The sequence below is a fragment of the Meriones unguiculatus genome, chromosome 16, assembly GCF_030254825.1.
Source record: "Meriones unguiculatus strain TT.TT164.6M chromosome 16, Bangor_MerUng_6.1, whole genome shotgun sequence".
Classification (NCBI taxonomy): Eukaryota; Metazoa; Chordata; class Mammalia; order Rodentia; family Muridae; genus Meriones; species Meriones unguiculatus.
Window position 1 is genome coordinate 10,089,773 of NC_083363.1, and position 13,267 is coordinate 10,103,039.

A 13,267-nucleotide genomic window follows, 5' to 3' on the forward strand; every position below is an offset into this window, starting at 1 on the left:
GTTTTGTGCAGGGTGATAAATATGGATCTATTTTCATTTTTCTGCATGTACACATCCAGTTGGACCAGCACCATTTGTTGAAGATGCTGTCTTTTTCCCATTGAATGGTTTTGGCTTCTTTGTCGAAAATCAAGTGTTTATAGGTGTGTGGGTTTATTTCTGGGTCTTCTATTCAGTTCCATTGATCCTCCTGTCTGTTTCTATGCCAATACCATGTAGTTTTTATTACTATTTATCTGTAGTACAGCCTAAGATCAGGGATGGAGATACCTCCAGCTGATCTGTTGTTGTACAGGATCGTTTTGGAGATCCTGGGTTTTTTGTTTCTCCATATGAATCTGAGAATCTTTCTTTCAAGGTCTGTAAAGAACTGAGTTGGTATTTTGATGGGAACTGCGTTGAATCTGTTGATTGCTTTTGGCAAGATGGCCATTTTCACAATGTTAATCCTACCAATCCATGAGCAGGGGAGATCTTTCCATCTTCTGATATTTTCTTCAATTTCTTTCTTCAGAGACTTAAATTTTTTTTCAAACAGTTCTTTCACTTGCTTGGTTAGAGTCACCCCAAGGTACTTTATGTTATTACTGGCTATTGTGAAGGGTTTTGTTTCCCTGATTTCTTTCTCTGCCCTTTTGTCTTTGGTATACAGGAGGGCTTCTGATTTTTCTGAGTGGATTTTGTATCCTGCCACTTTGCTAAAGGTGTTTATCAGCTGAAGGAGTTCTCTGGTTGAATTTTTGGGGTCGCTCATGTATGCTATCATATCATCTGCGAATAGTGACACTTTGACCTCTTCCTTTCTGATTTGTATCCCCTTGATCTCCTTTAGTTGTCTTATTGTTTTAGCTAGGACATCAAGTACTATGTTGAAGAGATATGGAGAAAGTGGGCAGCCTTGTCTTTTCCCTGATTTCAGGGGGATTGATTTAATTTTCTCTCCATTGAGTTTGATGTTGGCTATAGGCTTGCTGTATATTGCCTTTACTATGTTTAGGTATGTGCCTTGTACCTGATCTCTCCAAGACTTTGAACATGAATGGGTGTTGGAGTTTGTTAAATGCTTTTTCGGCACCTAAGGAGATGATCATGTGGTTTTTCTCCTTCAATTTGTTTATGTGGTGTATTACATTGATGGATTTCCATATGTCGAACCACCCTTGCATTCCTGGGATGAAGCCTACTTGGTCATGGTGGATAATATCTTTGATGTGATCTTGTATTCAGTTTGCCAGTATTTTATTGAGTATTTTTGTATCAATGTTCATAAGAGAGATAGGTCTGAAGTTCTTTTTGTGTTGGGTCTTTGTATGGTTTAGGTATCAAGGTGACTGTGGCTTCATAGAATGAGTTTGGTAATGTTCCTTCTGTTTCTATTTTGTGGAATAGTTTGGAGAGAATTGGAGTTAGCACTTCTTTGAAGGTCTGGTAGAATTCTGCACTGAATCCATCTGGCCCTCGGCTTTTTTTGGAGGGGAGACTGTTGATGACTGCTTCTATTTCTTTGGGGGATATAGGACTATTCAATTTTTCTACCTGATCTTGACTTAATTTTGGTAGATGGACTCTATCAAGAAAATTGTCCATTTCTTTAGATTTTCAAATTTTGCGGCATATAGGCTTTTGTAGTACAACCTAATGATTGTTTGAATTTCCTTGGTGTCTGTAGTTATGTTCCCCTTTTCATTTCTGATTTTGCTGATTTGAATATTTTCTCTCTGCCTTTTAGTTAGTTTGGCTAAAGGTTTGTCTATCTTGTTGATTTTCTCAAAGAACCAGCTCTTGGTTTCATTGATTCTTTGAATAGTTTTATTTGTTTCTAATTGATTGATTTCCACCCTGAGTCTGATTATTTTTCGCTGTCTACTCCTCTTTGGTGTGTCTGCTCATTTTTTTTCTAGGGCTTTTAGGTGAACCATTAAGTTGCTTGAATTAGATGTCTCGAATTTCTTCTTGAAGGCACTTAGTGCTACGAATTTTCCTCTTAGCACTGCTTTCACTGTGTCCCATAAGTATGGGTATGTTGTGCCTTCATTTTCATTGAATTCTAGGAAGTCTGATTTTTTTCTTTATTTCTTCCTTAACCCAGCTGTCATTGAGCAGCAAGTTGTTCAGTTTCCATGTGCTTGTAGGCTTTTTTCTAATTCCATTGTTGTTGAAGTCCAGCTTTAGTCCATGGTGGTTGGATAGAATACAGGGAATTATTTCAGTCTTCTTGCATCTGTTGAGGCTTGCTTTGTGACCAACTATATGGTCTATTTTGGGGAAGGTTACATGAGGTCCTGAAAAGAAGGTATACTCTTTTGAGTTTGGGTGGAAAGTTCTGTAGACATCAGTTAGGTCCATTTGATTTAGGACCTCTGTAAGTGCCTTTATTTTCTTATTAGGCTTCTGTCTAGATGATCTGTCCCTTGGTGAAAGTGGGGTGTTGAAGTCTCCCACTATTAAGGTGTTGGGATCGATGTGTGATTTAAGTTTTAATGTTTCATTTATGAATGTAGGCACTCTTGTATTTGGAGCATAGATGTTCATAATTGTGATATCCTCCTGGTGGATTTTTCCTTTGATGAGAATGTAGTGCCCCTCCTCATCTTTTTTGATTAATTTTGGTTGAAAGTCTATTTTATTAGATATTAGGATAGCTACCCCAACTTGTTTTCTGGGTCTGTTTGCTTGAAAGACATTTTTCTAGCCCTTTACTCTGAGGTAGTGTTTATCTTTGTTGCAGACGTGCGTTTCTTGGATGCAGGAGAATGTTGGATCCTGTTTCTGTACCCATTCCGTTAGTCTGTGTCTTTTTATTGGAGAGTTGAGTCCATTGATGTTGATAGATAATAGTGACCAATGAACGTTAGTTCCTTTTATATTGGAGTAGGTGGTCTTACTGTGTTTCATTGCTTGTTTTCTTTTAATTTTTGTTGCAATATTATCTGTATGCTATGTTTTCTTGGATGAAGTTGTTTTCATTGGATTGGAGTTTTCCTTCTAGTATCTTCTGTAGGGCTGGTTTGCTGTGTAGATATTGCATAAATTTAGTTTTGTCATGGAATGTTTTGTTTTCTCCATCCATGTTGATTGAAAGCTTTGCATGGTATAGTAGTCTGGGTTGGTATCTGTGGTCTCTTAGAGTCTGCATGACACCTGCCCAAGCCCTTCTGGCTTTCATAGTTTCTGATGAGAAGTCCAGAGTGGTTCTGATATGTCTACCTTCATATGTTACTTGGCCTTTTTCCCTTGCTGCTTTTAATATCTTTTCTTTGATCTGTAGACTTAATGTTTTGACTATGATGTGATGTGATGTGTTTCTTTTCTGGTCTAGTCTATTTGATGTTCTGTAGGCCTCTTGAATATTTATGGACATCTCTTTCTCTTTTGGGAAAATTTTCTTCGATGATTTTCTTGAAAATATTTTCTGGACCTTGGAGCCTTAAATCTTTTTTTTCCTCTATTCCTATTATTCTTAGATTTCACCTTTTCATGGCGTCTTTGATTTCTTGGATATTTTGTGTTTGGGACTTTTCTGATTTTACTTTTTCTTTGAGAGATGTGTCAATTTCTGTGAGTATATCTTCAGCTCCAGGGATTCTCTCTTCCATCGTTTGTATTCTGTTGGTGATGCTTACCTTTGTGGTTTTCTCCAAGTTCTCCAGCTCCAGGGTTTTCTCAGTTTGTGTTTTCTTTATTGATTCTAATTTTGTTTTCATGCCTTGCACCATTTCCTTCATCTGTTTGAATGTGGATTCCTGTCTCTCTACAATGGTCTCTATTTTTTTGTTCATTTCCTCTCTATATGCCACTAATTGTATCTCTACTTGTGCCTCTATTTGTTTGGCTATGTTTGCCTGTGTTTCTTTAAGAATTTTGTCCATTTCCCCCTTTTTTGCCTCCAACTGACTGGCCAAATCTTTAATAGATTTGTCCATTGCCTCTTTAACTGTCTGAATTTGCATGGCTATTGCTCTGAGAGAATTATTTGTTTTCTCTTTATAAGCCTCAAATAATTGGGTAAGCATGCTTTAAAGTCATTTTCCTGTGCTGCTGATGAATTGGAGCATCCACCAATTTTTGGGGTTGCTGGTGAAGTTATGATGTCCTGATTTATGTTGGATGTATTCTTTTGCCTACCCCTGACCATTGGCTTATCTGAAACCTTGCCTGTTTGTTTCTGGATTCTGCAGTTCAGATTGGTACTGTCTCTCTCTGGTGTCTGGAGAGTTCTTCAGGAAGCTGAGAGAGCTCCCGTGGCCTCAGTGTGTGCATTGGTGCACTAGCTGTATCTGTGGGAATAAAGTACGTGGGTGCAAAAGCGCAAATGCAGGTGCATGCACATATGTGTGTGTGTGTGTGTGTAAGTGTACATGGAAGTGTGTCTCGAGGAACAGAGTGATAGAGAATGTTGAACCCTTGAGTGTGTGGGAGGGGCTCTGCCTTGCAGGCTTCTAGGGGGTTATTTGTGCATGCACTCTATATGGTGATGGTTGCGGTGAAATTTCCCACATTATATGTCTAAACTCCTCAGTTGGACCCACAGCACAGGGGCTTCAATATCCCAAGTGCCCCTCTGTTTCCCACAGTGGTTATGTGGGTGAGGGGGGTCTGACGCCTGGCTTCTATTTTAGAGGGACCCTGGATCTGGGGCTCTGCAGACACTCAAGGGTGCACTCACTCTCAAGCAGATCACATCGGCAGGGATCTGGGTATCTGGGCTCTCTGCTCTCTGGTTTGGCCCTGTTTAATCTTATGCAGGAGGACTGACGTGCTCAGCCAGCCCAGTGCTGCTGCAGCCGCCAGGTTAGGAAGTCCAGCTGCAGCTCTCCAGGCCTGGGAGGCCAAGCACCTGGTGTGCCTAGCTTGTATGGAGGGTCTGCTGGGCTTTGGTGGGTATATAGCATATTATCTGTCACTGAGGGTTTGGGCGGGCCATGCAGTCATGAGAGACCCTGCGGAACCAGTATGGTAGCTAGCAGACCTGGCACCCTGGGAGGATGGTGCTGCAGGTCTGGGACTCCAGACCCGTACAGCTGGCAGTTGCCACTAAGGGGCTAGGAGCTCCATCTCAGCCGCTACAGACCCCAGGCAGTGAACTGAATCTCGGTGAGCAGGCTGTGCTGAGGAGGGGGGAAGTCCAAGAAAGGGGAGTGCTGGGAGATCAAAGGATCGTTTCTCTCCTTCCCCAAACCAGTCCATGGGTGACCCGAGACCAAAGTTCTCACCTCGTGCAATGTTCTCTGTCGTTTAGAAAGCCTCACCATCATTTCCCTGGCTTCAGAAGTCCTTCCAGTCACCAACTCGGGCGTTCAGCTCTTCCACAGCTCAGAAACTGTGCATACTAGTCGCCATCTTGGCTCTGCATGTGCCCTCCCCCCCCACCAGGTTATTCTTTTTTTTTTTAACCACACTTGTTAATAATGTATTTTGAAACAGCAAGTCTCAACCATGTCACAGTCAAGTTTACTTTTGCAGCACTGTAATATTACATTTTGTTTTTTTTTATTTTTTATTTATTTTTTATTTTTTTTATCAGTTACATTTTATTAACTCTGTATCTCTGTATCCCAGCCGTGTCCCGATCCCTCATTCCCTCCCAGTCCCTCCCTCCCTCACTCAAAAATGAAAAGAAAACAAGCAATGAAACAGGGTTAGATCATCGACTCCATTACAAAAGGAACTAACATGCATTGGTCACTATTATCTATCAATATCAATGGACTCAACTCACCAATAAAAAGACACAGGCTAACAGAATGGTTAAGGAAACAGGTTATTCTTAAGGGCACAATAGTGACATTATATCCTGGATGTATGTAGAAGACCAGCTTCCTTAGACATCAGCAGGGGAAACTGAGGCAGGGCATAGCTCTGGTGGCTGGCTTATCACCCTGCACACTTTCTCTGAGTGCAAGTTTCCAGGCCATAACTGAGAGTCACCAACTGTGGCTTCCGCTGACGAAGCAAACTGAGGAGCCAGAACTAAATTGCCAGTGACAGGCCAGATGCTAGTAGCTTCCTGCTATGTTTCCCCCTAGTGGTAGCAAGTGTGGGCTAGAGCGTCTGGCTCTTAGTGTGAGCTTCTGCTGGTGGCATCAAGAGTCTAAAAAGGAAAGAAAAAAAGGAGAGAAAAAGATCACACACACACACACACATACTTAGGCTTGATGAAGTAAGACAGACTCTATTAGGTAGGTTCCAACAAGCCTCTTCTAACTTTATTTTTTTTCTCCCAGTTTATGTACCAGAGAAAAATCTTTCAAGCAGTGTGAAAGTTACAAATATGATTACATTTTATTTTTCTTTTAGTAAACAATCATAAAAAACCAATACACTTTCCCAATATCCTTAGTGAAAAACATTTTACATAGTACAGGTGGATAAAAAACATTATTTCCAGGAACGCATTATACATGTGGAACTAAGCAACTTGTTATAGGTTAACAAAGTATGAGCAAGCAAGGTAATTTCTCAGCCAGTTTTTTCTTTACTGGAAGGCTGCAGCTTGAGGTTACAAAAAAAGAATCAATTATCTTAAAATGTAATCTTATCAAAACATTAGAAGAATCACAAATCTAAACATTTATGTAAAAAACAATCACCCATTTCTGCTTTGAATCTTTAAGGTGCACATCTACTCATTAGTAACCTTTATCAAATCATATCAAGAAGCTGAGAGCAAAAATAAGTATAAGGAAATTAATTGTCACCTCAGTCACCAGCCCAGCTTGAGAATGTCACATCAGCCAGTGTACCTTGGGCTATTGTTTCTGCTCACCAACCTCAAAATGTCCCTGGCTTCACTATTAAGAGTATACTTTTCTGAACTTCAAACTGTTCTCTAAGATTTTCTACATCAGAACCACTAGCAAAAACATCTTTATCTAACCTTACTGAACAGATCTAAATTCTTTCTAAGGATAGTGGTCATTGCTAGCAATCAACCTCTGTAGGTTCTTTTCAGGGGTGGTGGTTGACTCATTAATCTGGTCCAGCAGCAAAGCCTGAAAGAGAGCAAGCATTGTTATTGTGAGTGTTAGGACCAATGAAAATGATGATGCACACAGCAGATTTTATATGAAAGAGTTTTATTAGATGAAGATGAAAAGAAAGAGAGAAGAAGAGAGCAAGACACGATGGGAGAAGAGGGGGGCACCCTGACAGAGAAAGGGGAGAGGGCAAGAGCCAAGAGAGGGCAAGAGAGAGAGACAAAGGGGTAGGTTGATCCTTTTAAAGACTTAAACAACACCTGCTAGGTGTGGCTACCTGAGGCAACACATGATGACATCATAGGTTGCTAGGCAACCCAGAAACAGGCTGCCTAAATACTAACATTCCTCCCTTTTTCTATAATTAAAAAATGAGGAACTTGGGCTGCTTCTCATGTAAGGTAAGTTATAGTATATAAATTTAGGATCATTGGAAGCAGCTCTTGGTTGTCAAGCAAGGGGGTTAAGAGAAAGAGAGAAAAAATAATAGCAACAAAATGGCCAGATTACATGGTCAAGAGGAGGAAGGAAAGCCCCTAGCCTGGAAAGTTTAAGGTAGAAGGTTGCCAGTAGAGAGTTGTCAGCCATGTAAGGCAGTAGATAGGGACTCAGGAATGCTGTGACAATCTGGAGCTACTTGTCCTGGGCCAGAAGCACACCATTCCAACGTGTTGCTAATAATAAGTGAATAATGGGCTGAGATTCTCTTCTGGCTACTTCCTGCTGATACTGGGGGGGCGCTTCAGGGAGGTCAAAAGGCTGAAATGCTGGCCAAGTCCAGGAAGAACAGGCTGTTTTGATGCTGTCCAGGGTCTGTGGGAACATCCACAGCTGGGAGGGAAAGTGCAGCTCCAGCTTGATGGAAGTCTGTGAGGTCAGACTACAATACTCGTGGTAGCTGCTTTGGCACTATTGTGGCTATAGGAAACACCTGGGTCTGGCAAGATACTGAAACATATACATAGGCAGAAGATAAAGTTAAGTATGTTATGGAGAAAATTCTTTAGATGTACATTTAAAACTTTTGGGAGAGCGAACAGTCGAAAGGTTTGGATCAAAGAGATTTGAACATGGTAACCTCCATTTACCTGAGGGAACCTCCATTTACCCAATCACTGGCAGTAATAATTATAAAGGCTTTGCTTTGGATCTGTCATCTAAGGAAATTAAGGCCAAGTTTGGTTATAGAGGTGTGTAAGCTTACAGGCCCTTAACACAGGCACTAGGAGTAGAAATCTGAAATTCTCCAGAAGACATCCCAGAGGAGAGTCTGGAGGAACAGACAAATGGACCATTCCCATTGAGATGGTGGAAGTCAGTGACCTGCCAGAAGCCTCCCAAAGATGAAGTTTGGCTCAGTAGAATATGGTCCTACTGGATCCAACAACTTGTCAGCATTGGTGAGAGACAAAGGACACAGTGGCCCGTAGGAGACCCGGTTTACCTAGCACTATGATTTTTATAAATAAGCATGGGGCGGGGGGGGGGGAGGGCATGCACGGAGAAGGGGGAAAATCTCATCCAATGGAAAGAGCAAGTCCTAAATGGAGGTCAGCAAGAGGGTCATCCGTGGTCAGTGAAGACCATGGTTGGGGGTTCCTCCGTCTCAAAAGGTACTAGGAAGTTGGCCAAAAGCTCAACAGTCAATCTTTCCCTACCAAGAGAGGTGTTTATGCTGATGGATGAGGGGAACTCACCAATCCAGCTGGTGTTTCATGTAGGAGGTAGCAATCAAGTAGCCAGGAAAGGGAAGTCCCAAAACCAGGGGAAGGGGAGGAACCCACCCTCTGAGATAGGCAATAAGTTCAGTACTATCTGGAGCCCAACTGACCTGAGAGGTGGATTTCCTGCAGCTTTCAAGAATTACTTTTATGTTTTATGAACGAGGCAAAACTTTAGACATGTTAGCATCACAACTGTAACCTGCACTGAAATATACATTGTAGAAAAGGCAGTAGACATACACATTTGTGTTAATGGCATAAGCATTCTTTAAGGGCAGCTCTGAAAAGGCAGAAGCTTTTTGTAAAGTAGAATGGAAGCTCACTTGATCTTACCCTTTAGTATAAGCACACATTATGGAGATTTAAAATCTTGAGCTTGGAACCATGAGAGTGGGTGGTATAGTGGAATGTTTTTGTATTAGAGTTGGATTAATAAACCAGAGCTCTACTGATAAAGGTCAAATCTCTGGACAGTCAATATAATAGCAACAGGAGGAACTATTAAGCCTTTTTACCTATTTAGGATACCTTAAATCAACTTAGACCTTGCAACCTTTATAACTTGCATTTACCAACCTTAAGACACTTTCTTAGACCCTCAAACAACATTTTTTAGGCTTTTGTATCTAGTTATATACCATGAGACATAGATGAGACTGCTATGAACATTTGTTGTCCTTTAGCTAAAGGGATGGTAAAACGTTCCATTCAGGCTTGTTTTTTCAGTCTGGGAACAGGGAATATTGTTTCTATGCCTGACAATAGCAACTCTAGGGCTGAGGCTTAAGGTCTGGTCTCCTGCATATGAAGAGAACTGAGAAGGCATTTGAAGTCTCCCAAGACAGTAGTTGGCAATATATCCATTGGGAACCTAGTGTGAGGTTAAAACGACCTGCAATGTTACCCTGGGCTGGGCTAGGGTAGTGGAGGAGCCATTTGTCCTCTGCCAGGTCAAGGAGCTGGAAGTCTGGAAGTGTCTATGGCTCTTGTGCTGGTTGAGCCTCCATGGCTGGGCACAGAGGACAAGTCTTCATGGGAGCATTTTGATTTCCAGAGGCCAGTCTGCCAGCAGGCAGCCGTGGCTTGTTGAGGTAGCTGTGGAACCAGCATCCCCTTTGGCTGCATTTGAAACAGTCACCTGGCAGAACCAGAGTTTTGTAAGACTGGGGGAGGGGCAAGCGCGTGGCATGGCTTATCTGTTTAAAAGTCAATATGGCAGTTTACCAAGTGTGGTGACACAGTGAGCCCAGGTGCTTGCTGGCTGTCAAGGCTGTTCTGGCCTGGTTAGAAACGCTGTGTGCATGTGGCACAGCTGATCTGAAGTCTGTGCAACTGAAAAGAGTCCTGCAAGACAGCCTCTCGCTGCAGGCATTCTGCAGGCAATTTAAAATCTTGCCTGTGGGACCTGAGGCAGCGGGGCAATTTAAAGCCATCTGTGTGTGGGCAGGGTCCCTAGCAATTACTTACCTAATAGCAATAGTTTAGAAGCAAGTGTCTGTGTATGAAGCTGTAGTTTCAGCATCTGGCATGAGGGTTTTAGTTTCCCCAAGTCTATTTTGGCTCAGTACGAGTGTCGGCTGTGTACTGGAGCACATGACAGGATGTCAAGTCTGAGCAGCTGCGAGCAGTGGAGCAGGCGTGTTCGGTAAGGGCAGGGTGTAGGTTTTAAGGCATAGGTGGTTGAGTGGTGAACCTATGGTGGTTAGGGATAGGTAGAGAAAAAAAAATCTGTTGTAGGCATCATGGTCTGATTAAAGGGGTCCTGGCATGACCAGACCAGGTGCTACCAATGTTAGGTGCACCAATATTAGGACCAATAAAAATGATGATGTGCACGGCGAATTTTATATGAAAGAGGTTTATCAGATGGAGAAGAAGAGAGAGAGAGAGAGAGAGAGAGAGAGAGAGAGAGACGGAGAGAGTGGGGCATGATAGGGGGAAGGGAGCGCCCAGACAGAGAAAGAGGAGAGGGCAAGAGAGGAGAGGGCAAGAGAAAGACAAAGTGGTAGGTTGATCCTTTTAAAGGCTTAACCATGCCTACCAGGTGTGGCTACCTGGCAGGCGACACATGATGACATCATAGGTTACTAGGCAACCCCGAAGCAGGCTGCCTACCTAAATACTAACAGTGAGTGCTGGTGATACTGCCCAGTGAGGGATTGGAAGAAACCTTAGAGTACTCACACAATCCATATATTAGGAAGATTATAAGGACTGCAAGGGTAACAAGCCTCGATAGCTGTGTTCTCTGACAGCATGAAGTCCTCAGGACATGTAGTTCTTGAGGTTCTGCCACTCCAAGACATATCAGTCGTGGTCATGCTAACAGGCAGAGGGACGAATTCCATGAGTTCTAAAGCCATTTGCTGTTCCTCTTGCACAGACTCTGCCAGAGGTAACCAGCAGATGCTAAATGAACTCAAGTCTCATTCTAGAGGACCTACTATGGCCAGCTTCCTAAAACACTGTAGTCTCTAACTGCATCCTAAACATCTTTCCTCATATCTACAGAGAAGTGTAGTTCCCACCATTCCTCAAAGAAGCTTCTTTGTACAGTAGAACAGAGCTGATTGCAGAAAGTCAGAATTGATCAAAATGTATACATCAAGTGACCATGGATACCTGTTCCCAATTAATAATATATTTACATCACAAACCCTACACTTAAGGTTCAGGGAACTTCATGGAAATGGGGGATAGAAGAAAGATTGTAAAAACCAGAATACCAAGACATCTGCTGGAGGAGAGTCTCCTTTTTTAACAACATGGACAGGAAATTTCAGGAGAAACATTTTGAGTGACTAGAAACACAGATGTAGGTTACCCCAAATCCCACTTCCCAGTGTAGAAGTTGTTATAATAATGATTAAGATGCCATGCAACAGATCTGGTAAAAAGGAGGTTTATTGTGGGAAAGTGGGAAGGGGAGAAAAGGGGAGGGGAGCATCCATAATGGAAAGAAAGTGAGACAGAGAGAAACTGTGAGGGAGTGTAAGAGAAAGGAGAGTACAAAATCGCAGGGTAACAGGCAAGTCCTTTTTCTTGGTATGGCACCTGACCTTAGAGATTGCGAGGGCCCTGAAAGGCCCCTGAAGGCAGGCCAGCTGAGTTGCCTGTTACACCTACAGAAGTGTTTCACACCTTTTTTAATAGTTTATAGAGCAAAGAAAATAAAAAATTAAGGCAAGTTTAACACTCATTAGTAGGTATTTTATAAACTGAGGACATGACTGCTCTAAGGTATGGTTTTATTGTAGAGAAGGTTTTTATTGTAGATGTGAGGGAGGATACAGTCAGAAGCACCTATAAGAGTCCAGAGCAGAGAGAGAAAGTAGTAAACTGAACATGCCAGCAGAATGGACTTGGCCATGAGAAAAGAAGGGATGGAGAGACAATGGGATGACTGAGAGAGGGGCAAGAGAGAGAGCGGGACAAGAGGGGAAGACAAAAAAGAGTGCATGGCCAAAATGGCAGGGTTCTATGGGAATGGGAAGCTGGGGGAAGGGAAGGCCATGTGCTGGAGAAGTTTAGGGTAGGGGGGCAGGGTAAGAAGAGCCACAACTGCTGAGGGAGGCAGAAAGCCAAAGTGTGTTTGGTATGCAAATAGGCCAGTTGTCCCTCTGACAGTGATAAGGACTGGCTCCTTTGGTCGGGGGAAGGAGTGTCATCATTTCAGGGAGTAGAGTTTGGTTTGGGGCTGACATTCCAGCCTTTTGTTGGTTTGGTGATGAGGGGTGATGTAATCTCTTCTGTAAATGCTTCTTAGCTGAAGCTAAGGGTCCAGGGTCCAGGAAGGCTGGGATGCTGGTCAAAGGCCAGAAGAGGGAAAAGGAGCACAGCTGGGAAGTTGGTTTTGCTTGCTGCCCACGTTCTACAGAACCACATGAAGCTAGCAACGTGCAGGATGCTTTGAAGCTGTCGGGAATGCTGGTCAAAGCAGGGGCTCAGGCAGGTAGGACATTCATCAGAAGCCATCTTCCCGGTTTTATCAAGTCCAGGGCTGGTGTGTTTGGAGCAGTTTTCAGTCTGCAGTTCCCTGGAAATCTGCTGGGCCAGATGTAGACTAGGGAAAGAAGGTAAAATTAAGGAGTTTGGGGGTTGGGTGGACTCTGTATTTATCAAGTGGAAACTTGAATACTCCAGGCCTGTGGTTCTGGAGTGAGTGGGGAGGGAGAAGTCTCAAGTTTAACCTACGACAGGTAGACCTAAATTGTTACTCCCTGAGGCTTGTATGAACTTTTTAAGCTTACAAAAAGAGAAGTTTTAAATGGATCAGCATTGCTACTGTTTGTAATCTATACTGACTTCCTCACTGTAGAAAAAAATAGTTAACGAGTGTTTGTAAACAGCAGGAGTAGACGCACACCTTTGAGTCATAGCAAAAGCTCAGGAACCCAAAATCTCTTACTCTGGGTTAAAAGCATAAATGCTCTTTCTTCCATATAGAGGACCAGGTATACAAATAGGACACAGATGTTTTGAGCACAATGAGAAGCACATTTAAGCCTATATTTAGAAAGCAAACAAATGAAGTTAAAACATTTGAGCTTGTGAGTATGATACCAG